General features: G+C 52.5%; 1 long non-coding RNA gene across 1 annotated transcript; it reads left to right on the top strand.

The window, feature by feature from the left end:
• The first annotated feature begins 518 nt into the window (after positions 1–518).
• LOC149123206 (uncharacterized) lies at positions 519–3,066 on the top strand. Its single transcript, XR_016218590.1, has 3 exons — positions 519–684; positions 1,084–1,303; positions 2,552–3,066. It is a non-coding gene; the product is annotated as an uncharacterized LOC149123206 (long non-coding RNA).
• The last annotated feature ends 19,263 nt before the right edge of the window (positions 3,067–22,329 follow it).

Genomic DNA, 22,329 nt, shown 5'->3' with positions numbered 1-22,329 from the left:
GAGCCAACAAATGGAAGCACTCATTCTCTCTCTTCGTCTCTCTCTTTCTCTCTCTCTTCCTTTCTCTCTGTTACTCTTTCAAATAAATAATTAAATAACTAAATTCTTCTTAAAGTTTTTTTTTATTTATTTGAGAGGCAAAGTTACAGGTTTTCCATCCACTTGTCACTCCCCAGATGGCCTCAATGGCAAGAGCTGCGCCGATCCGAAGCCAGGAGCCAGGAGCTTCTTCCGGGTCTCCCACGTGGGTGCAGGGGCCCAAGGACCTGGGCCATCTTCTACTGCTTTCCCAGGCTGTAGCAGAGAGCTGGATTGGAAGAGGAGCAGCTGGGACTAGAACTGGTGCTCATATGGGATGCCGGCACTTCAGGCCAGGTCTTTAACCCGCTGTGCCAAGCGCCGGCCGCATTGTCCACGTTTTAATAAGGGAAGACCCACCCATATTATTATGTAATAAAACTCATTCTGGAAAAGGAAGAATTTCCAGCCACTCCTTCGTTTCTGCCTGCCCCCAGTTCACAGGTCACCGCTTGCTTCCTCCTGTCCTGCAGCTGTGACCTCAGGGCCAACACAGCGACCACGGCTTCCCCTCGGATCCTGTCTACACCAGACGCATGCTTGTGGGGCTGGTGGCCTGGTCCCTGCACCTGCTCTCAGGAACATCCTGCAGGAGGCGGGCTCTCGGTGAGTAGCTGGGAGGTTTCTCTGCAGTTTCGGAAGAATCGGGGCCTGTAGCCTCTGGGACAGTAGGAATGTGTGAATCTCTCCATTTGCTCCGAGGCCAGCGTCCCAGCCCTAGGGCCACTGTTCTTTCTAGAACATGCAATTGCAGGCTTGACTGTTCTCTGGCTGGGGGAGGGCAGACTCGGCCAGGCTGGGGTCTAGAAAGCCCAGGTCCTGGGCCACAGTACTCCAGCTAGGCAGATGCAGAGAGACAAGCTCAAGACATTCTCAGTGCCCAAGGCTTTGCCTAGAGACCCTGCTGAGCGCGCCTGCTCGCGAGCGTCCATGGATGGGTGGGTGGGACTCCATGCGTCTGACTGCCACCGCAGCCCCGTAGCAGCTAGATTCTTGGTCTCTTAGGCTTTCGGGGTAAACTCCCCGTGTCCACATGGGAATGGAAAATTGAAGAAAAAGAAGGATCCAAGGGAAGGGGCGCTGTCTTTGCAGGCAGAGCCTCTGACCCGTCTGATTCCTCACGGCCCACGGCAGGGGCGGACACAGCGGAGAGGACCCTGCGTCCCAGGAGATGGAAGACAACAGAGCTCCAAATGTCACCTCCCCGGAAGTCCCCTCCCCACAGGTTTGGCTTCATTCTGATCTATTTTTTTATTTGAAAGAGAGGGAGACCTTCCATCCACTGGTTTACTTGCCAAATGACCTCAGCAGTCAGATCTGATTCAGGCCAAAGCCCGGAACGCCATCTGGGTCTCCCACGTCGTGGGTAGCAGGGACCCAACCGCTCCAGCCGTCACCTGCTGCCTCCCAGGATCCGTGAGCAGGAAGCTGGATCAGAAGCAGAGCAGCAGGGACTCGAACTGGCACTAATACACTGGATGTGGGCATCCCGGGGAGGCGAGAGAAAGGTGGAGGGGGTGGGAGGGGCTTTGGTCCTGCCCTCTGGACGGTGCGCGTGGCTGCAGCGGGGACACTGTTCTGGAACTCCCTCACCTCCCAAGAGACTCCTCCTTCCTAGGAGGGCGAGGAATGCCTGCATGACCTTTAGCAGAGGTCTGGGGGCCCTGCCACCCATCGCCAGTGAGACCGTGTGGAGACCGAATCAGCACTAGGGGCCGGGCAGAGCGAACAGCAGCCAGGAGTGAGTCTGCCAGTCTGCAGGGCCGGGGGCCTGTGCTGGGGATTAGGTGCCCGTGAGGAAGCAGGCCCAGGGTGCTGGCGGAAGCGCTCCTTCCTGGAATGGAGCACCTTGGTCTGTTGGAAGTGTGTTCTGGATTTTTGGGGACCAGAGTCCAGTGGGCAACTTGCAAAAATGACAGAAGGGCCCCAAGTAGGGTTGGTTGCATTTACCCGTTTGCCCAGGTCCGTTTGCAAATCAGCCTAAACAAGAAACCCTCTGAATTAGCCAGGCTTCATCTGATTTGCTCCTAACCCCCCAAGTCCTGTTCATCGGGTGTATAACGGGACAGGCAGACAGCAGGGAGATCGGGATGGGAGAGAATGTGTGTACCCGTCATGAATCTCCATCTTGCTTTTATTCAGTTCTCCATGGTGAGAAATTTCAACTGAATCCATCCTAACCTTCAGGCGCTTCAGAGCTGCCCAAGGATCCCAAAAGCTCACCTCCCTTCCAGCAGAAAGGGTCTCAGACCACCCACCCACGCAACCATGAAGCCCGAAGCCCCAGCAGCTCAGAGAGGCTGCCCCCCACCCCCACCCCGTTCCGGACGCTGAGTGTGTGCTCATCAGTACTTAATCTTCTGATCATTTGCAGGAGTGAAAGGCACAGGTGATTAACTGCCGTTGGGAGGCGTGGGAAATTCATTGGGGGATGGGCTTGCTCGCATTAAGCCGTATTTATGACCTATTACAGTCGAAGACAATTGAACAGCCAAGGAAGACAGCCCACTAGGGAAGCCTCCGAGATTTAAGGCACCGTGATGGAGGGTTCTTCACAAAGCTCCCAGACCAGTGTAATCGAGTTGGAAATGCGATCCTTTCCATCCCTCCCCAGGAAGTTTCTACAAATAAAAGACAAAACAGCCCCGACTGACCGGTCTTATCTGCCTGGTTGGCGGTATTTGCAAAACACAGATTCCTTGTCTAGCAAGTACAGGCTTGGTGCAGGCATGAAAATAAACGAGAGTGCAGAACCGGAAACATGGGGGCTCCTTTCTCTTCTGTTTCGACTCCTTTGATTCGTCCAAGGCTCGCAGTGAGCTGAGCCCTGGAGAATCCACGTCAACAAACCGAGAAACAGCGGGTGCAGACAGCAAAGGGTCTGGGGCCAGCAGGGAGAGGCTCCTTTTTCAAATACAGCCTGAGATTTGAAAAGACCAGCACACCTAATGCAGTGGCTTGGGAAGGCAGTAGAAGATGGTCCTTGGGCCCCTGCACTCATGTTGGAGACCTGGAAGAAGCTCCTGGCTCCTGGCTTAAGATCAGCGCAGTTCCGGCCTTTGCGGCCATCAGAGGAATGAACCAGTGGATGGAAGACCCCCCACCCCCACCCCTGGCTCTCTGTAACTCTGCCTTTCAAATCAACAAACAAATCTTTTTTTTTTTTTTTTTTTTTTTTGACAGGCAGAGTGGACAGTGAGAGAGACAGAAAGAAAGGTCTTCCTTTGCCGTTGGTTCACCCTCCAATGGCTGCTGTGGCCGGTGCGCTGCGGCCGGCACACCGCGCTGGTCCGAAGCCAGGAGCCAGGTGCTTCTCCTGGTCTCCCATGGGGTGCAGGGCCCAAGCACTTGGGCCATCCTCCACTGCACTCCCGGGCCACAGCAGAGAGCTGGCCTGGAAGAGGGGCAACCGGGACAGAATCCAGCGCCTCGACCGGGACTAGAACCCGGTGTGCCGGCGCCGCAGGAGGAGGATTAACCTACTGAGCCGTGGCGCTGGCCAACAAACAAATCTTTAAAAAGAAAAGAAAAGAAAAAGAAAATGGCTTAACCCAAAATTGTAAAGAAAAGAGGTATTTTGCTCTTCGGGACATTTGGTTCCTTTTTATAAAACCTGCGATCGTTTCTCCCTGGTATCTCTAGTTCTCCCCACAAAGCTCCAAGCGCCAGCGATGCAGCCCAGTGGAGGTTTCCCTCTTGCTGCCTCCGCGGCCGCAGTGGGCGCTGTGGTCCGCACGGGTCTCTCCACGCAGTGGCCGGCAGACTCCAAGTTCTCTCCATCCTCTGGCTTCACTGCCCTGAGGGTCTCCCGCTCTGAGCAGAATGTAGCTGCAGAGGGGAGAAGCCCCCTGCCCCTCTTCTCTCTCTTGCCCTGGATGCTCCCTGCGCGGTGCCGGCCCCCTCCGCAGGGGCAGAAAGGGGTCTCACGGCCACCCCGTGTCAGCGGGGGCAGCACTTGCTTCCCCAGGACGGCGTCACAGCAGGCGGGAGGCGGGCGAGCGCCAGGCTGGCAGAACCGCATCGCGTTGCGCTCATGAGCCGCCCTGGTTGCCAACACCTGCCGCGGTGTAGCGCCTGTCCCGTTTCTGCCCACCACGTTCTCGGCCGGGAGCGCGGCGAAGCCTTTGTGCTCAGAAGCGGGGTCGGGGGAGTCCAAGTTCAGTTACCGGGTTGCTGCGAGGAAGGTATCAAAAGTGACAGCCGCACCCGTCGTCACGTTTTGTTGACTGAATGACTTCATTAGGTTCAGGTGGCATCGCTGGAAGCCCCCTTAGCTGTGGAGGGCGTCACTCATTCATAAAAGCTATCCCTTCCCTACTTTTCTGGAAAGTACAACACCAACAAAAAAGTCTACGGTGTGTATTAGGAGACTGTTAATTATACCTGCCACCGTGTCACTGACTGGCTCTGGGTTTGATTAAAAACGGTTGAGAACATGGACATTTTATTTCTCATATACCTCCGTGAGCATGGTGTTCGTTTAGAAAATGCCCTCATCCGCCGGATTCTGTCCCGGTTGCCCCTCTTCCAGGCCAGCTCTCTGCTGTGGCCCGGGAGTGCAGTGAAGGATGGCCCAAGTGCTTGGGCCCTGCACCCCATGGGAGACCAGGAGAAGCACCTGGCTCCTGCCATCGGATCAGCGTGGCGCGCCGGCCGCCTTGCACCGGCCGCAGCGGCCATAGGAGGGTGAACCAACGGCAAAAGAAAGACCTTTCTCTCTGTCTCTCTCTCTCACTGTCCACTCTGCCTGAAAAGAAAGAAAGAAAGAAAGAAAGAAAGAAAGAAAGAAAGAAAGAAAGAAAGAAAGAAAGAAAGAAAATGCCCTCACTGTTTTAGTGCTGTGTAAACAGCTGCATGTTGTTCGTTGGTTGGCGTCCTGGAACTGGACTCAGCATATTTGGTGGCTGAAATGTGTGTGCCTTGCTACCCAGTTAGCGAAACCAGTCTTCGTGGGCAAAATGCTCACTCCCAACAGGCCTGCTGTCTTTCTCCCATAAAATCACAAAGGACCAGGGCTTGTGTTACGGTGCAGCAGGTTAAGCCATCGCTTGTAGTGTTGGCATCTCATATGGGTGCTAGTTCGGGTCCCACTGCTCCACTTCTGACCCAGTTCCCTGCTAATGCACCTGGGAAAGCAGCAGAAGATGGCCAAGGTCCTTGAGCCTCTGCACCGCGTGGGAGACCCAGAAGAAGCTCCTGGCTCTTGGCTTCGGATGGGACCAGATCCAGCCAGTGCGGCCATTTGGGGAGTGAACCAGCAGATGGAAGACCTTTCTCTCTGTCTCTCACTCTTTCTCTCTGCCTCTTTCTCTCTGCAAACTCTGCCTTTCAAATAAATAAATAAATCTTAAAGAAAAAAAATGAACCAGCTTGCTACCAGTGTAGACTGCTAATTTCATTAAAATGAGATAGAAAAATATGAACCCTTTTATGAAATTAAATATGGTCATGGCAGACTCTGATTGGAATAAATATTTTATGATAATATTGTGTAAAACAGCCTTTAACTCCCTCTTTGCACAAAGCTCCTGGAATCGGAGAGACTGTGAGGGTCTGACCTGCAGGAGTGAGTCGTGTGCACTGGAGAATGATTCACAAGGCTATCCACCACGTGCACCAGCCCCCCCCCCCACCGATGATCTGGAGGTATTGCCGTGGAACCCCCAAACTGGGACCACCCTCCTGACATGCAGAGAGCCAATCACTGACGTGGGGTGGTGGAAAAAAAGGAGGTCTTTATTGCAAAGCCAAGAGCAAGGAGCCGGGCAGCTCTTGCTGATTCCCAGGTTCCCGGAGAGGTTAGGGAGTGAAGGCTCTCCTAGACTGAAGTTGGAACTCAGAGACGCATGGCCAGCTCGTGTCCGGGTTCCTGGTTGGTCAGCGGCACTTGTGAGCTCCCTCTCATTGGTCAGTGATGCAGTGCTCTCCAGGGACTTTCTGATGGCCAGGTGGACCCCAGTGGGTCAGGGGCTTACAAGCAGGCAGTCATCTCCTTCTGCCCCACACCTGGATCTCCCTGCCTGGACCTACCTGGAAGTGCCCCGAACAGACCCCTCTGGGTGGTGCTGGCCAGCAGGGTTTATCCACTGGAGAAGCCGCTGACTCCGGAATCCAGAGATTAAAAGCTTGTCGGGCCAGCTGCATCAATCTCTCAATCCCATGAATTCCTTTTGGTAAAGGACAGGCGAGGACGCCATGGGCTGAGCCCGGGCGCTGCCTTTCCACACACAGGTGTGTTCTCACACAGGTCCTTGGGATACAGATGTCTAGAAAGAGGTGAAGGGAACAGGTGCACTTTCAGCAGTTGGTTTTTTTTTTTTTTTTTTTTTTTTTTTTTTTTTTTTTTTTTTGCCTGTTCTCAGGAGACTGTCCTTTGAGAGTGATGCTTGCTTGGGCAGTATTTGGGGCATGGGAACTCTTTCCTTACTGTGCCATATGCCCCAGTCAGAGCATCCTCGCTCACGCAGGGATACCTAGCAGCTCAGGGCAATGCACAATATTAAAGTCCAGGATGGATGAGGGTGTGCCTTTCTTGCTTGTCAAAAAAGACCGCTTTAAAAACGAAGGGCAGAAAGGAAAACCTCGCGCGGGTGATGTCTCCTCCTCAGATTTGGGGGCTGACAATGGAGGCACCAGGAAACCAGCCCCCGTTCAACTCCGTGCGAACGAAGTCATCCTGGACGCGCGCTGTTCCGGTTCCCACCGCTAGGTGGCAGCCTTCCCTAGCTGTTGGCGGACCCTGCGGCGGGGAGACTCCCGGGGAAGCCGGTTCCCCTGTGCGGCCTTGGACTACAGGGCCTGAGTGGAGGCAAGGCAAGGTGCATGCAAACCCTCACAGCAGACAGAAGCTCGCTTCAGCACAGATCGGGAGGAGCAGGTGCTCATTTAGCAGAACAGGAGGGAGGCTGAAAGCTAATCTGGGCCCAGCGACGTGCGGGAGGCTATGTGCCCTCCTCCAGTGGGGACGCTCTACCACTAGCCCTGGTCAGCTTCCCCTCGGCGATTTGTCTACAGCAAGTGCTGAACGTCACAGAGCTGTGCAATCCCACCCCCAGGGTGCCTGGGCCCAGGGGGCCAGGCCTGGCCGTCCCACAGGGCAAGGGAAGACATGTGATCTCCTGACCACTCTGCTGTCCCTGCCGCCTGCCCTGCTGTTTTAGTTTCCTGAGTCTTTCCTTGGTCTGTAAGCTCTGGAGTGTTGCGGGGCTGCAGGGTCGGTTCCGACTCTCCAACTTAACCAGTGTCAGACCTGGCTGTCTTTCTGTCCCCAAGGACTTGGGCCATCCTCTGCTGCTTTCCCAGGCCACAGCTGGATGGGAAGAGGAGCAGCTGGGATTCGAACTGGCGCCCAGATGGGATGCCAGCACTGCAGGTGGAGGCTTTACCTGCTACACTACAGTGCAGGCCCCTAGACTTTCTTTTTTTCTTTTCTTTCTTTCTTTTGGTGACAGGCAGAGTGGACAGTGAGAGAGAGAGACAGAGAGAAAGGTCTTTGTTTTGCCGTTGGTTCACCCTCCAATGGCCGCCGTGGTCGGTGCACCGCGCTGATCCGATGGCAGGAGCCAGGTACTTCTCCTGGTCTCCCATGGGGTGCAGGGCCCAAGCACTTGGGCCACCCTCCACTGCACTCCCGGGCCACAGCAGAGAGCTGGCCTGGAAGAGGGGCAACCGGGACAGAATCTGGCGCCCCGACCGGGACTAGAACCTGGTGTGCCGGCGCCGCAAGGCGGAGGATTAGCCTAGTGAGCTGCAGCGCTGGCCTCCGTTCTTCTTGATTCACAGCTCCTTCAGTGGCTGGCTGCCTTGCGCTGCCGTGAAAGCCACTCACGGTGTCTCACGTTGGGAAGGAAGAGCACGGGCTGGGATCTAGCGGCTTCATCTGCTTCTCCACGGTGCCCTTCTCTTTGCTCTGGTTTTGTTTTTGCTGTTTCAGTTTCCTGCTGAAATGTTCCAGCTTGGTTTCGTTTTCTTTGAATATCGTCAGGGCAGTTTCAATATCTCAGATGACGTGCAAGTCTTCGTATTCATTATTTCAACTCTCTCTCTCTCACAAGGTCTTGTTTAGAGTATGCTTAGCTAACCTGGTTTCTGGACTTTGCATTTGAAAAATTATCTAGAGCCTTCGAAGTCTCCCAGGAGGATTTTGTTTGCTTCTGACATGGATCTGGGAGACGCTACACGCTCAGGGCCAACCTCATCTAAGATCGAGTTTAGGGTCGCCTTCGGCTCTCCAACGACACAAAGCTAAAGCCTGCACGAGGCTGAGTTTGTGGCCAGTTCATCCTTTCTCGGAGCTGACATCAGAATCCTTGTAGTCTGGCTTCCGGGTGCCGTCCCATGCGAGGCTGAGCTGGGGAGCTCTTTCCTCCACGCCCCAACGTCATGAGCGCACGGCCTCCCTGGGTTTGAGCCCAGTGTCTTTCCAATTCCTTGTTAGTTCCTTGATCGTTTAATAAGAGAAGCTACTTGGATTTTGAGCAAATTACTAGGAACTACGTTCAACAGTGTGAAAGGGATGGGTTCCCATGATTTAGTCTGCCCTGAGTAGGATGGGAAACTCTCCTATGGCCAATCCGGGGTTCCGGGAAGCCCAGCGGGGGATGACTGGTCTTAGGCACGCAGGCCTGAGCGCTGAGTCTTGTCAATCAGACAATCGCACGGAGTCGCTGCCGTGAGCAGGGTGGGGTGCAGACGTGAATTGGAGAGCACAGCTGAGCTCAGGGCGCTGGGGGACGGGCCGGGGGACATGGCAGACACACGAGCACCGTGGGGCACACACGGCTGGCCACCCTGCCCGGCGGGAAGGCGGCACGCGGAAGTGATTTTTCCCCTGGGTTCTGCAGGGTGGGCGTGCTGGGTCCACTCTGGACTGGGGAACAGAACAAGCTACGGTCAGCATGTGGTGAGAGCCGAGAGGGAGCACGGGAAGTCCCTCTTGGTTCCTTTGCACGTTCAAACTCCCCTGCTTCCTTCCTCTATTTTTAATGAGATTATGTGTTTGCAAGGCAGAGCAACAGAGCAGGGGGAAGAGGGAAGGGAGAGTGAGATAATGAGAGAGAGAGGAAGAGAGACCTTCCATCCACTGGTCCACGCCCTGAGTGGCTACAACAGCTTGGGCAGGGCTAGAATGAAGCCAGGAACTCCACTGGGGTCTCCCACCTGGGAGCCAGGAATTTCACTGGGGTCTCCCGTTTGGGTGGCAGGGACACAAGCATTGGACCACTCTCCACTGCCTTCCCAAGCTCATAGTTTAAAGCCAGGACTAAACTGGCTCTCGGTGTGGGATGCTGGCTTCCCAAGTGGTGAGCTAGCCCTCTGTACCACAACGTTGACCCCCACCCCCCGCCCCTGCTTTCCCTCTCTGCCCCTAGCTTGTAAGTCAGGGGCATAGGTCTGCTTCCGAGGGGCGAATTTTTGCCAAGTGCTGTTGAAATCCTGAGTGCTGGGCGTGGGCCTGGATGGCCAGGGCAGGAACAAGGATTGCTGTGTGTATGAGTGCGGGGTGGGGGTGGGGACACCAATGCCATCTCTGTAGTGGGTTAGCAAGGCTGCCTCAGGCTCTGGCAAGCTCATTCAGAAAGGCAAACTTCAGTGGCTGGCGTGGCACGGCGGATAAGCCGCAGCCGGCGACGTCGGCATCCCATACACGAGTATCAGTTCAATCCCAGCCGCCCTGCTTCTGATCCAGCTCCCTGCTGATGTTCCTGGGAAAGCAGCAGAAGATGGCCACAGTGCTTGGGCCCCCGCACCCACGTGGGAGACCTGGATGGAGTTCCAGGCCCCGACTCCAGCCTGGCCCAGCCTCAGCCATTGTGGGTATTTGGGCAGTGAACCAGTGAATGGAAGATCTCCACCTCCGTAACCCTGCCTTTCTAATAAATAAACATAAATCTTAGCGAAAGGCATGGTTTAAGAGAGTCGGCTTTGTTCAGACTGTGCACCTGCGGCTTCGTGTGTTTTTATAGACCGTCAGCGCCCCCGGAACCCCCGCCATCCCCATGTGTCCACCGCGGCACGCCTCTCTTGGCCCTGGCTCTGAACCTGAGGTTCCCTGAAACGCACACACGAGCCGGGAACTTTGCAAGCAGATTCCGCACGTTGAAGTCTAGCTGAGCACCTGCTCTGAGATCCGCGGGCTGGCACCGGTGTCTCACTTCCTGATCTGCCGCTGAGACGCCGCCGGGGGGGTTGCTCCCAGCATGCCCGGGCCCCACGCAGAGCCAGCCTCCTCCGGCCACTTCGGTGAGGTTGCAGATGGAGACGGGGCCCTCGCGCTCTGTCCCCTGCTGCGTGTATTTCCTTGAGATTTTACGCACGCAGCTAAGGACAGAGCGAAAGAAAATATTACTTGTGTATCAACTGCCTATTTGATTAGGCTTTGCTTAAAGAAATCAAACATTCCAGAGACGCTGGGACCCCGGTGTATGAGTACTTAATGCCAGTACCCTCTCTTCCTCAGGGAGAGCACTGCTGTGAACTTAAGTACTTCCATGCATGCTGTTTTATGCCTTATAACATATCCACACTCCCGTAAGTATGATAGGGAACTGGCTTATTGTAGGCTTTTAATCCAAGAAGTGGAATAAGATTAATGATACTGTTGGACTGATCCGCTTTTTTCCTTTTTTAAAAAATTATTTTATTTATTTGAAAGGCAGAGTGATAGACGGGGGGGGGTGGAGAGAGAGAGAGAGAGAGAGAGAGACTTAAGCGCACTTACAGAAAATGGAGACTAATTGGATAAACATTTTGCACATCGCTCATTGAACATCTACCACTGTTTGCTTTTATTATCTGGAGTTTTGCTAACTCATTATTTACCTTCTTAAGTTATTGCGTTGTTAAGGTTTTCAGTGACCACAGCGTGTCTCTACACTGTCACGGGGGAACAGTGACATGTCTGTACACTGTCATGGGGGAACAGTGACAGCGGAAGGTTTCAGTGCCCGTGCACAGCACGAGCCGACCAAGCCACGCAGCCAGGCTCCCCTCGCCTCATCGCGTCTGTCTGCCGGGGGCCACCCAGCTGCTCCGGCCCAGTTCTGTGCTCGGCAGCTAATGCCTTGCTGTGGACTGGGGTCCCCCTCCGCACTGTTCTGGGCACTCCACAACTTGTTTCTTCTCTGATTTCCTTCCGTGCCTGGAATCCAGCCTCCTCCAGCCGCCCGCTCTCGCCCTCCCCAGCCTCTGGTTATCCCCGTTCTAAGATCCGATTGGAGAACATGTGTCTTTCTGGGTCTGGCTTACTTCACGCCACATAGTCGGCCCCCAGTTCCAATGACGGGGTCTCATTCTCTCTCCTGGCTGAATCATGTTCCCTGGCGCACCTACCCTGCACTTTCTTTATCCATTCATCCGAGAACTCCTAGGTTGATTCCATTTCATGGCTCCTGGGAGCAGTGCTGCCATGAGCAGGGGGTGCAGGTAGCTCTTTGATTTGCTGGTTTCACTTCCTGTAAACGCACACCCAGAAGCAGGGTAGCTGGCTCCAACGAACGGTGGGCCAATTTTTAGTTCCCTAAACATTTCCTCTTCTCTTTAATGGTTGTACTAATTTGCTTTCCCACCAACGGTGCATAAGGGGTTTCCTTCACCAATGTCTTTTTTTCGCTGTTGTGAATGAGATTGGTCTTACGGTTTCTTTCTCAGTGAGTGGACTGTGTGTATAAAAATGCCACGGCCTCCTGGTAGTGTCTGCAGGCTTCTCTCCATACAGAACCATGTCATCTGCAAATAGGGACAATGTGACCGCCCCTTTCCCTATGTGTGTGTCTTTTATTTCTTTCTCTTGCATAAAGGCTTGCAGTGGGGAGAATGGACATCTTTGTCTGACTCCAGGTCCTAGAGGGAACTCTTTTAGCTTTTCCTGGTTCAGTATGATGTTGGTTGTGGGTCTGTCACATATAGTCTTTCCTATGTTGATGTATGTTCCTTCTATACCAAGTTTTATGAAGGGTTTTGCTATAAGGAAGGTCAAATTCTTATAAAATGCTTTTCTCGGTGTCTATTGTTAAAATGAAGTTCCTCCTTCGTATTGCTAATGTGGGGTATCAGAGCTCTATCAACTTCTGCAGACCGAGCCATGGAGCCATCTCTGCACCCCTGGGATAAATCCCACAATGTCAATGATGCATGATCTTTTCATTTTTTAAAATTTTATTTATTTATTTTAAAGGCTGAGTTACAGAGAGGCAGAGGCAGAGAGAGAGAAAGGTCTTCCTTCCATTGGTTCACTCCCCAGATGGCCGCAGTGGCTGGAGCTGCGCCAAACCGAAGCCAAGAGCCAGGAGCTCCCCGCCCCCCGCCGCCAGGTCTCCCATGTGGGTGCAGGGGCCCAAGCACTTGGGCCATCTTCTACTGCTTTTCTAGGCCATTGACAGAGAGCTGGATTGGAAGAGGAGCAGCCAGGACTCGAACTGGTGCCCATATGGGATGCCAGCACCGCAGTTGAAGTCTTAGCCTATTATGCCACAGTGCCGGCCCCTGAATGATCTTTTTGATGGGTTGAATTCATGAGCATTTTGTTGAGAATTTTTGCATCTATATTCACCAGGGATATTGGCCTATAATTTTCTTGTGTTTCTTTCTCTCTCTCTCTTCTTTCTTTCTTCCTCTCTCCTTCTCTTCCCTTCCCTTCCCTTCTCTTCTCTTCTCTTCTCTTCTCTTCTCTTCTCTTCTCTTCTCTTCTCCTCTTCCTTTCCTCCTCCCTCCCTCCCTCCCTCCTTCCCTCCTTCCCTCCTTCCCTCCCTCCCTCCCTCCCTCCTTCCCTCCCTCCCTCCCTCCCTCCTTCCCTCCCTCCCTCCTTCCCTCCTTCCCTCCTTTCTTCCTTCCTTCCTTCCTTCCTTCCTTCCTTCCTTCCTTCCTTCCTTCCTTCCTTCCTTCCTTCCTTCCTTCCTTTCTTTCTTTCTTTCTTTCTTTCTTTCTTTCTTTCTTTCTTTCTTTCACATTCTTGTCTGATTTTGGAATGAAGGTGATGCTGGCCTGATACAGTCAGTCTGGAAGGCCTCCCCCTCCCGGCTTTTCAGAACACTTTGAGGAGAATTGTCATTCTTCCTTAAACATTTGGTAGAATTCAGCAGGGAAGCATCTGGTCTTGGGCTCTTCCTTGGGAAGATGTTTGACCACTGATTCACTCTCATTACTCATTATCGGTCTGTTAAGGATATCTATGGTCTCATGGTTCGATTTTGGTAGGTTGTATGTGTCTAGAAATTTGCCCATTTTGGGGCCAGCACTGTGGTGTAGAGGGTAAAGCCGGCGCCTTGCAGTGCCCATGTCCCATGTGGGCGCCAGTTCAAGACCCAGCTACTCCACTTACAATCCAGCTCTCTGTTGTGGCCTGGGAAAGCAGTAGAAGATGGCCCAAGTCCTTGAGCCCCTGTACCCACGTGGGAAACCTGGAAGAAGCTCCTGGCTCCTGGCTTCGAATTGGCGCAGCTCCGGCTGTTGCGGCCATCTGGGGAGTGAACCATTGGATGGAAGACCTCTCTTTAACTCCTCCATTGCTGCCTCTCTATGACTCTCTGCCTTCCAAATAAATAAATACATATTTTCTTAAAAAATAAATTTACCCATTTCTTCTAGGTTTCCAGTTTGTTGCATGCAGTTGTGCATGATACCTCCGGACCCCTTGTATTTCTGCAGTGTCACCTGTAATCTCAGCTTTCACCTCTTGTCTTATTTCTGTGGGTTTCCTGTTTCCTCAGTCCAGATGAAGATGGGCTGAGTTTGCTTATCTCTCTTAGAAAAAAACACCAGCTCTGTGTCAGGGATCTTTGGTTTGTTTCAGCTTCTGTTTCATTCACTTCTGTTCTGATAGTTGTCATTTCTCTCCTTCTCCTAACTTTGGATTGTTCTGGTTTTCCTGGGACCTTGAGATGTGCTGGGAAGTTGTTCGCAATCTTCCTCTTGTCCCTTGCAGCCACTTTGTGCTGTGAGTTTCCCTCCTAGCATTGCCTCGGCCGCTCCCGTACTTTCCCGTGTGCTGGGTTTCCGCTTTCATTAGTCTCCAGGAATTTTTAAATATCGCCTTGATGTTTTCAGCGACCCACTGTTCATTCAGCAGCGAGCTGTTCAGACTCCGTGCGTCTGGAGTTTGTTTCATTATTGTTGGTTTTATTCCATTGTGGTCAGAAAAAAAAAAATATGACATGACTTTGATTCGTTTAGCTCATAATGCAGAACTATCAGATTGTTAAAGTAGACATGTAATCAAATGTACATGCCCCTTTTACCAGTCTCTGCGTGTTTTGCCACTGTTCGTTCTTTTTGATGTCTTCTATTTGTTTTTAAATATGTGTTTTAATAAGGCCGGTAGTGGGAGGTTGGAAATGTCATTTGGCTGTCTCTCCTAAAGGACACGGGGGCTCAGAGGCAAAGTCGAGATGGAAACTTGCAGTGAGTCACTCGGCTTTCTCCAGCTCAGCTGTTGCTGAGGAGAGGCCAAGGTCACTGCAGGCGTCGGCCTAAGTGCTGGAGAGATATTTCTTCCAGCATCGCTTTCGTATTCCCCGGTTCAGGCAACTCCTCAAGGAGACAAAAGCAAATTGTCTCTCCAACTTCTGACTCCCACAGCTGACGTCTTTTTTATTGCTTTATCTCATTTTTCTTCTCTGATCTTGAGAACGTAAAGTTCTCCCTCCATAACAGTGAGTTTATTTCCGTTTCCATCATTCCTGCTCTTCAAAAGTTCATGGAAGATCTAAATTACTGAAAGAAAGAAAGAAAGAAAGAAAGAAAGAAAGAAAGAAAGAAAGAAAGAAAGAAAGAAAGAAAAGAAAGGAAAGAAAGGAAAGAAAGGAAAGAAAGAAAAGAAAGGAAAGAAAAGAAAGAAAAGAAAAGAAAGGAAAGAAAAGAAAGGAAAGAAAGAAAAGAAAAGAAAGGAAAGAAAAGAAAGGAAAGAAAAGAAAGGAAAGAAAAGAAAGAAAACTATTTGTGGACTTAAAAATGTTTGGGCACCAGAATAAACTTCTCTGTTAATTCCACTTTCCGTGGACTCCTGGAAATGCCTTCTTGCTAGGTGGGAAGTCTTACCTGTAAGTTCCAGCTCGTGCTGTCCTACACATCACCCCAGCACGCAGAGCTGTAGAACCGTCGCCGTCTCATTACGCTTGCAGACCCTGCGAGCTAGGATTTTATACACAGAAGGCACAGGTGTGGGGCCTTAGCTGGGAAATTGTAACAGCCGAGGTTGACTTCAGTGTCTGGGGCTGGACTCTTCGCTCCCCTCCCTGCTATGTGGCGGGGGTGACCCGGTGGCCACGCTCAGTGGAAATGTCAGAACACCTACGTGTGTCCTTTCTATGTGGCCTGGGCATTTCCAAAGCACAGGGGCCCCACGGTAGTCAGTCCTTACCTTGTCCCTCTGGGCTCCAGCAGCAAGGTGGACCCTGCCTGGCCACGGACGCCCACGCTGCGGAAGTCACACAGCACGTCTTCCTCCTTCCTCGACTGGCCAAGAAGTCCACTGTCCGTCCTGGTTGACGGGAATCACACGGCGCTAGGAGTGCTTAGTCTGAACCAAGACATGTTGGAAGTACAGACCATACTCCCACTATCGGAGCCTCAGTGTCTAAAACAGACTGTAACACATCTCATTGTTAACTTTTTATATCTATGACATGGAAATTACACAATTTGGGGGGATATTCCTTTAAATAAAATAAAACATCAATTTCACCTGTTTGGCCATGCTGCTCCTAGAACCTTGAAGGTGAAGCTTGCCTTGTATTTGTGGTGGACAGCAGGGGAGAGAACACCCAAATTTCTCTTTCTTTTCGAAAAAGATTTATTTATTTATTTATTTATTTGAGAGGAAGTGTTACAGACAGTGAGAGGGAGAGACAAAGGTCTTCCATCCACTAGTTCACTCCTCAAATGGCCGCAATGGCCAGAGCTGCACCGATCCGGAGCCTGGAGCTTCTTCGAGGTCTCCCCCGCTGGTGCAGGGGCCCAAAGACTTGGGCCATCTTCTACTGCTTTCCCAGGCCATAGCAGAGAGCTGGATCGGAAGAGGAGTAGCCGGAACTAGAACCGGTGCCCATGTGGGGTGCTGGCGCTGCAGGTGGAGGATTCACCTACTGCACCATGGCGCCGGCCCTCAAATCTCACAGGTGGGAGCACAGACTGCCTTCGAGTGTCAAAGCCCCTGTGCGCACGCCCACACCGCCTCACTGTGCGTTCCCGCTTCCTACCTGGCCTGGCTCAGCTTGCTCAACCTTCCGTGCACGCACTCCCCGGCTTCCCTTCCTTGTCTGCTTACGTCATCCTTTGATTTTTGTCCCAGAGATCTGCTCTCCCCCTAGGGGTTTCTGTGGCTGCTCCACAGAGACCACCTCTTCTGTACTTTCTGGAGAAGGAACAAAGAATGACCTCTTGAGAGGCGTGTCTCCCGAGCGTGCCGGGTGAGCCCTGGCCCGCCTGCCCCTTTCATCAGCTCGCTTGTTGTGAGAAGAAAGGTGGCAAACACACCCCAGCGGCCTCTTTTCCTGCCCTGTGGAGCCGCAACAGAGAACAGAGAAGCGGCTGTCCATTTCCTGGCTGGCCCCAGGACTCTGAGCTGGGGATGAGGAAGAAACACAGAGAATCAAATGCCGCCTGCCTTTGATCAGAGCCTCTGTCTTCATGAAGCGGAGGAGATAAACACGGTAGGCATGAGCTGATCCTGGACACCTTCTCCTGGGTGCAGTTCTCTCGCTTGCTCCAGTTGCTCTCCACCCAGACGCTTGAATCGGGCTCTGAGTCGGTGACTCTGTCAATATGCAGATGCACTTTTACATTTGCCCATATTTTAATAAGACGGCAGGGGAGGCAGCCTTGGCCGTTCCAGCCACGTGTCATTTTACACCAGGATTCGGGGCGTAGCTTCTAGCAGACTTAACTTTTCTGAAGGCAGTTTTATGCCCACAGCCGACTTGGGTGGAAAATACAGAGTTCCCCGTACCCTCTGCCCCTAGCTCCACCCAGAACCTTCCTCACCTTCCATAGGTCCACCCATGGCAAAGAGGACAACCTGTTCTACTCAGACCACCAGTTTAAATGTCAGTATCAGTCCCAAACGCCCTCCCAGAAACGTCCAGACGACATCTGACCTGACACGTGGCCACGCTACACCCCAACCAAGTGGACATTAATGAGTGACCATCACGTTGACCCCTGTGGGGTGCCTGAACTGATCAGCTTTCCAAACTGCAGTTTGTAGTTCCCAACCCGAAGAAATCCTGGGACGAGCTGCTCACCTTACGTTTGGCAAAGAAGAGGAGGAAATAAAGAGAAGGCACATGGAAACACATAAGCCAAGCAGGGAAATCAGGAGTCCAAGGGTTCAAGGTGCGGGCTGGGGAGTGGTGACAGCTAAGAGCTGCGATGGTAGCCAGGGGGCCAGGGGATCTGCATTCCTGCCAGGGGACCTGTGAGTTACCCAGCAGGTGATAAAGGGTTGTAAACACGGCACAGGTGCGCTCAGATCTTCAGTTTCCGAAGGTCTCCGACCCTCTTGGACAGAGCACTCACTCTCTGTGTTAATTACTCAACCGCCACCCTGGCTGGGCTGGGGAAAGGCTAAATAAAAATGACTCCTGTGAGAACCGTCCAGTGTACTCCTGCACTGACCTGCAGTGACGGATGACACCACCAGGGGGCGTGGGTCTGAGTCAGCGAGGCAGGGTGTACTGCAGGCGCCGGGCCCAGGGCCTCCTCCAGTCCTTGGGCATCATTTCTGGCTAATGAGACTTTCCAAGAGGGAGAAGAGCTAGGGGGTAGTCTATGGATACAACAGACCCACTGTTAGAGAGCTTGGCCTCGGCTCCAGTTGAACCCCACTCTACCGGGGAAGATCATGGCTTAGGACAGCATGTTGGGTCTTTTAGCATCCAAGGCTGACTTGGACTTCACGTCTAAGAGTTCACACACAAAGTTGCTCTGGTAAGTAGCCACAGGTGCCCAGGAGGAAGGGCTGGAAGGGTAGGGGAGCAACAGGCTCTGATTCTCTGCGCTGGCTTAACGGTGGAATCTGTAGGGAGAAGACCGATCTCCCACTGCCATGGTCGACCCTGGCCTCTGCCCATCAGGTCTTCAGCTATTCTGGTCTTGAAGTCGGTTGACACCCTCACCAGGCATCCGTTCATCTTACCCCTGGGAGCAGTGTGGTCTAACAGCCGTCATCACCAGTTTCCAGAGCCGCTCTTGTTACCACGCCACTCGCTGCTGGTTATGTTAGCACACTGTGAGCATGTGAGCCTTGTGGAGATCATTTTTTTTTAAATACTTATTTATTTATTTGAGAGGCAGGGTTACAGAGAGAGCGGGAGAGACAGAAAGAGAGAGGTCTTCCATCTGCTGGTTCACTCCCCAAATGGCCACAATGGCCAGAGCTGGGCAGATCTGAAGCCAGGAGCCAGGAGCTTCTTCCAGGTCTCCCATGTGGGTGCAGGGACCCAAGCACTCAAGCCAGCTTCCATTAATTTCCCAGGTCATTGGCAGGGAGCTGGATTGGAAGTGGAACAGCTGGGACTTGAACCGGGGTCCATATGGGACACCAGTGCCTCAGGTGGAGGCTTAACCTACTACTCCACGGCTCTGGCCCCTGGAAATCATATCACGTCCAATTACTAGAACGCCTGGCTCTGTGACAGCCTTTTTTTTTTTTTGTGCCAGCCCAGCCCAGCGGTGGCCACTGGGCTCCAAAGCCCAGGTAGCTCTGTCCTTGGTCGATTGTTGTTGGCTTGGTGAAGAAGCGCCTTCCACGACTGTTGGGGGATGCTGGGTTCTCTGGTCCCACACAGCTAACCTTCCTACATTCCCACTCGCCTGGCCCTCCTGCGTCTTCCTCCACTCACAGCCAAGGCAGATCCAGGACCTCCCCTTCACTCTCTAAGGGCTGTCATTGGGTCAGCGCTTCAAGGAAGCATGCTAGCAGCAGGTTCCACTGGCTCCACGTGGCGGAGAGCTGAGCCGTGGGAGATGCTTCCAAGTCAACGGGTTCTCCCCATCAGCCTTCTGTTCTCTTTGTCATCTTTCTGGGCCCACTTCCCCAACCCCCCAAATCCCAGGGCGTCTGCTCCCTAGTTCCTAAGAGCACACATGTGCCAGTTCTTGAAATCCTTGGAGCAATAGACTTTTCTTCCCCAACTGGGGATTCTACGCCCGTGAAGCCTGGCCCTGCTTATTGATCTGAGGCAACAAGGGAAGATAGGGCAAGACCTGGAGAAGGACACGGATCACCTTGTGGGACTTTATGCCAGGGGTGGGCAAGCTACAGCCTGTGGGCTGAATGTGGCCCACCACCTGTGTTTGTCAATAAAGTTTTATTGGAACGCATCCACTTGTTTATGGCTTACCTGCAATGTTTTTAGGCTGAAACAACCAAGTTGAGTAGTTGTGATTGAGAGACCATGGTTTGCAAAGCCTCAGGCAGACTCTCACCAGGGCGCCCTCTGCTGGGCTGGCTCTGGTGCACCTGTTGGCCCCAGCTCCTCCCACCTGAATCTCAAGTCCCCTTCGCGCCTTTCAGACACCTGCAGACTCTGGGTCCTGGGTGTATAGCTTTGAGCTCAAGGCGCCGGCTCCTGGGACCACAGAAGCCAGAGGCCTCTGCAGAGAGGTGATGTGTGAGACTGTCCGAGCTTCCGCAATGACGTCATCTGGAGGAGAGAAGGCTGGTGAGCAGTGGGGAGCCACTCCCGGGAGGCCTAGCGCCAGTGAACGGAAGGAGGAAGGCACTGAACTTGGGGCGCAGAGGAGTGTGGGGAGAGATGGGAATGAGCTCCGAGAGAATGGGCTAAGCAGCCGGGAATCCCGGTGCTGTAACAGGGTCCTCCCTTCTTTGCTGTGCGGCTTTGCATAAGGCACTCGACCTCTCTGGGCATCTAGTTGGCTGTGGTAAGAATTCCTGTCTTCCAGCTGTGTTGTGAGAGTCAAGAGAAAGGGTTATGCTCTCTCTCTCTCTCACTGTCTAACTCTGCCTGTCAAAAAAAAGAAAAAAAAGAGAGAGAGAGAGAGAGAGAAAGGGTTATGGAGTTACCCTGTGTAGTGACATTAACGGTATAGCATCTTCCCCAGGGTACAGGAGAGGGATCCACAACTGTTTCGTATTGATGACTTTTGTCTCACTGGCAGTCTCCCTGGTGGTCCCTGTCATTGTCCTAACACAGTGTAAATTAGGAAGATGTGAGAACACTGGTTGATACAGATGCCCTCTTTCAAGTGCATAGCTTCTCTCCTAAGCCTGGCCATGGAACCACATATTTTTTTTCTTCTGAGGCTGTAACCGTCATGATTAAGAAGCAACAAGAAGGGGTCTTTGCTGTGGCATAGCGGGTAAAGCCTCCATCTGCAGTGCTGGCATCCCATATGGGCGCTGGTTCGAGTCCCTCGGCTGCTCCACTTCTGATCCAGCTCTCTGCTGTGGCCTGGGAAGGCAGTGGAAGATGGCCCAAGTCCTTGGGCCCCTGCATCTGTGTGGGAGACCTGGGAGAAGCTCCTGGCTCCTGTGTTTGGATGGGTGCAGCTCCAGCCAATGCAGCCAACTGGGGAATGAACCAGTGGATGGAAGACCTCTCTCTCTCCGCCTCTCTTTCTCTCTCTGTGTAACTCTGATTTTCAAATAAATAAATCTTTAAAAGAAAAAGAAGCAGCAACAAGAAGCCCTTTGTGTCCAGCAACCCACGTCCACCTCGTGGCTCACCGCAGCAAGGGCGGGCCGAGGGGCTGTGGTCGGCAGATGCACAGAGCGGCCCTTCCCGGGAGCGAAGGCTGAGTTGTTCGCAGTCAGCAGGACCCTCTTAGAAACCTCCCGGCCCAGCTCAAGGTTTCCGGGTTGTCACTGCCAAGTCCTGCCAGCCAAAGGATGTCCTCCAAGTTTCTATAGATAAAACCATTATAGGAAATCAATGGGCTCCTGCATTTCTCATTATAACCCAGCCGGAATGCCCCAGATACAGCCTGGGGAGCCAGGAGCTAACGATTGGACGAGGGGGAAGGCGGCCCAGGCGAGCTCCCTGCACAGAGCCTACGCAGAGGGGCCCACTCCGCCTGGAGTCGCTGAGCCCGTTTCTTCCCCAGGTTGCGGGAACAGATTTATTCTACCGCTCTTGCAAAACTGATGTCCTGCGCTGAGCGTTCTGTCCATCAAAGCTTTTTGTCTGAAAGCTTCCTGCACCCTTCTGCTTGCCTGAGTTTGCACCGTAAGGAAAGATGGGTCTGTGGTTTGCCCCGGGCTGTCTGGCAGCCAAGTATGAGGGGCGACAGGGGGTTAGCATCAAGGGGCCGAGGTTCTGAGTTGGCTGCAGTCCAGCTACAAGTTCTAGTTCAGCTCTCCATGACTACTGATGTGGGAAAGTTCTGAGTCCAGAACTAAAATAAGCCATTGCCTAAACAAGAAATTGGTAACTTACTTTCCTGGAGAGGGATCAGCTGATTACCCAGGGACCAGCTCTGGGAAGTGGGTGCTGAATTATAAGGTAAAATAACAATGATACAACACTATTAATTAATATGCAATAATATAATTAAATGATAATTAATGGATTGATTAATATTGATTATAAGGACAACCCAGTGTACTTGATTGGATCAGAACTTTACCTATCGCTCCATGCTTTTTTTTGTTTTTAAAAAGATTATTTATTTATTTACTGGAGAGGTAGAGCCACAGACAGAGAAAGGGAGAGACAAAGAGAGATCTTCCATTTGCTGGTTCATTCCCCAAATGGCCTCAATGGCCAGAATTGGGTCCATCCAAAGCCAGGAGCCAGGAGCTTCTTCTGGGGTTCCCACGAGGGTGCAGGGGCCCAAGGACTTGAGCCATCTTCTACTGCTTTCCCAGGCCACAGCAGAGAGCTGGATCAGAAGTGGAGCAGCTGGGACTAGAACCAGTGCCCATATAGGATGCTGGTGCCAAAGACGGAGGCTTAGCCCACTACGCCACAACACCAGCCTCCTTCCATGCCTTTTGTACTGTCTGACTTTTACCCAGCACACACACACACACACACACACACACTCACACACACAACCACCTGTTCATTAAACAAATACTGAAAGGGCAGTCAGTCCCTAGACCTATTTCCTTCCAGAAATAGGACACACTGTTGTGACTCTAGCCTCCAGTTCTCTGCTGAGAATGCTTTCCCCTCCTTTGTCACCCTCATTGTTTAATAAAGCAAGATGTTAGGTATTATAGCCCCATGGTAAATGAATTAAATGACAAATAAGGCACCCCGTCCTCATTAGGTCACTGAGAAGTGTGCAAAG

This window comes from Oryctolagus cuniculus, chromosome 12, assembly GCF_051225735.1.
Source record: "Oryctolagus cuniculus isolate XC-2025 breed Fujian yellow rabbit chromosome 12, ASM5122573v1, whole genome shotgun sequence".
In the NCBI taxonomy this organism is placed as follows: domain Eukaryota; kingdom Metazoa; phylum Chordata; class Mammalia; order Lagomorpha; family Leporidae; genus Oryctolagus; species Oryctolagus cuniculus.
The sequence above is the reverse complement of the archived record's forward strand: the minus strand, read 5'-3'. Positions and strand labels throughout refer to the sequence as shown.